Source organism: Myotis nattereri, assembly GCF_964212035.1.
Source record: "Myotis nattereri genome assembly, chromosome: 15".
Taxonomy (NCBI): domain Eukaryota; kingdom Metazoa; phylum Chordata; class Mammalia; order Chiroptera; family Vespertilionidae; genus Myotis; species Myotis nattereri.
The window spans coordinates 38771204-38773797 of NC_138090.1; the positions used below are offsets into that span (position 1 = coordinate 38771204).

The 2594-nt window shown below is 38.8% G+C and overlaps 1 pseudogene across 1 annotated transcript; it reads left to right on the forward strand.

Annotated features, from left to right (window-relative positions):
- The first annotated feature begins 1066 nt into the window (after nucleotides 1–1066).
- On the forward strand, nucleotides 1067–1867 carry LOC308530571 (large ribosomal subunit protein uL6-like; annotated as a pseudogene). Its single transcript has 2 exons — nucleotides 1067–1395; nucleotides 1657–1867. The product of its transcript is annotated as a large ribosomal subunit protein uL6-like (transcript).
- The last annotated feature ends 727 nt before the right edge of the window (nucleotides 1868–2594 follow it).

A 2594-nucleotide genomic window follows, 5' to 3' on the forward strand; every position in this document is an offset into this window, starting at 1 on the left:
GTTTGATTCCCAGTAGGGGCACATGCCCAGGTTAGGGATTTGAACCCCAATGTGGGGCGTGCAGGAGGTAGCCAATCAATGATTCTCTCTCATCATTGATGTTTCTATCTCTCTCTCCCTTTCCCTACCTTTCTGAAATAAAAAAAATATATATACATTAAAAAAAGAACACTATTCAACAACAGCAGAATATACATTCTTTTCAAGTGCACATAGAACATTCAGGATACATAAGTTAGACCTCAAAATATGTCTTAATAAAATTAAAAATATTGAAATTATATAATGTATCTTTTATGATGACAATAAAATGAGAAATTAATAGAAGGAAAACTGGAAAATTCATAAATATCTGGAAATTAAGTAATATTCTCTTTTTTTAGTTGTTAATAAGCAATACATTCTTTTTAAAAATATATTTTTTTATTGATTTCAGAAAGGAATGGAGGAGAAGAGAGAGATAGAAACATCAATGATGAGAGAGAATTATTGATTGGCTGCTTCCTGCAATCCCCACACTGGGGATTGAGCCTGCAACCCAGGCACATGCCCTTGACTGGTATCAAACCTGGGACCCTTCAGTCCACAGGCAGATGCTCCCACTGAGCCAAACTGGCTAGGGCATAAGCAATACATTCTTTAAATATATATTTTTTATTGATTTTTTACAGAGAAGAAAGGAAAGGGATAGAGAGTTAGAAACATCAATGAGAGAGAAACATCGACCAGCTGCCTCCTGCATACCCCCTACTGGGGGTGTGCCCACAACCAAGGTACTTGCCCTTGACCGGAATCGAACCTGAGACCCTTCAGTCTGCAGGCCGACGCTCTATCCACTGAGCCAAACTGGTTAGGGCAGCAATACATTCTTAAACAGCCAGTGTGTCCAAGAAGAAATCACAAGAGGAAATTAGAAAGCACCTTGAAAAAAAATTAAGACTCAATCACACCATACCAAAATTATTGGATGCAGCAAAAGCAGTGCTAAGAGGGAAATTTGTAACTATAAACACTTACATTGAAAGAAAAGAAAGATTCAAGTCACTTTCCCACATCTACTGCAAGGATGAATATCTTCCTCAGCAATCAGACTGTTGATATTCCAGAATTGTCAATATCATTCTGAGTGGATGTACAGTTATTATGAAGGGCCCCAGAGGCACCCTGCAGAGGGACTTCAATCACATCAATGTAAAACTCAGTCTTCTTGGAAAGAAAAAGATTGACAAATGGTGGGGAAATAGGAACTGGTTACCATTCATACTATCTGCAGTCATGTACAGAACATGATCAAGGGTATTACATTGGGTTTCTGTTACTTGCTTCCCCAACATCCATATTCAGAAGAATGGTTCTCTTGTTGAAATCAGAAATTACTTGGGTGGCCCTGGCCTGGTGGCTCCATTGCTTGGAGCATTGACCCATACACCAAAAAAGGTTGCAGTTTTGATCCCCTGTTGAGGTGCATACAGGAAGCAACCAATGTATGTCTGACTTCGATGTTTCTCTTCTCTCTCTCTCTCTCTCTCTCTCTCTCTCTCTCTCTCTCCCTCTCCCTCCCCCTTTCCATCTCTCTACAATCAATAAAAACATAAACTCAGGTGAGAAGTAAAAAAAAAAAAATAGAAAGAAATTTGTTGGGTGAAAAATACATCCATCCACAGGGTTCAGATGAGGTCAGGTATTGCTTGTACAATATCTCAAGCGCAGAAAGATGAGTTGATTCTTGAAGGAAACAACATTGAACTTGTATTAAATTCAGCTATTTTGATTCAGCAAGACACAAGTTAAAAATAAGACTGTCAGAAATTTTTTCGATGGTATCTATATTTCTGAAAAAGAAACAGTTCAGCAGGCTGATGAATAATATCTAAGTTGTCCGGCTATAGGAACAGTAAGATGCCAAAAGACTCCTCAGATTTATTTGCAATATTTTAAAGATGCAATAAAAGCCATGTATTGAAAACAAAAATGATCTCAAGTCAATAACCTAACTGTACACCCCAAGGAACTAGAAAAAGAAGAGTAAACTACACCCAAAACTAGCAGAAGGAAGGACATAATAAAATTATAGTGGAATAGATGAAATAGAAAATAGAAAAAGCAACAGAGAAAAATCAATGAAAACAAATGTTAGTTCTTTGAAAAGGTCAACAAAATTGACACTTTTAGGCTAGACTGACTATGAACAAAAGATAGGAGACTCAACTAAAATTGGAAATGAAAGTGGAGATATAAGTACCTATTTGATAGAAATAAAAAGGATTATAAGAGAATGCTATGAACTGAAAGATCAGACAGAGGGCGAAAACCAGGACTACAGGCTTTATTAGAGGAGAAGGACCTGCCGGGCTGTCTCACAAGGGGAGAACAGCAGCACGTGCAGGGGTGAGCACGCCTTTTGAGGGGCGGAAAGGGAAGGGCTGAAATGGGAAGGAGTGGGGGCTTAGTGTACTCGGCGCACACTGATTGGTGGCTTACTGTATGGTCTATATAGGACAAGGGCTTAGGGTATTTGGTAGGTGTGGATTGGTGGTCCAAAGTATAGTCCATATAAGGTACCTGGTTAGTCACTCGGGTATTTCCGGGCTGCA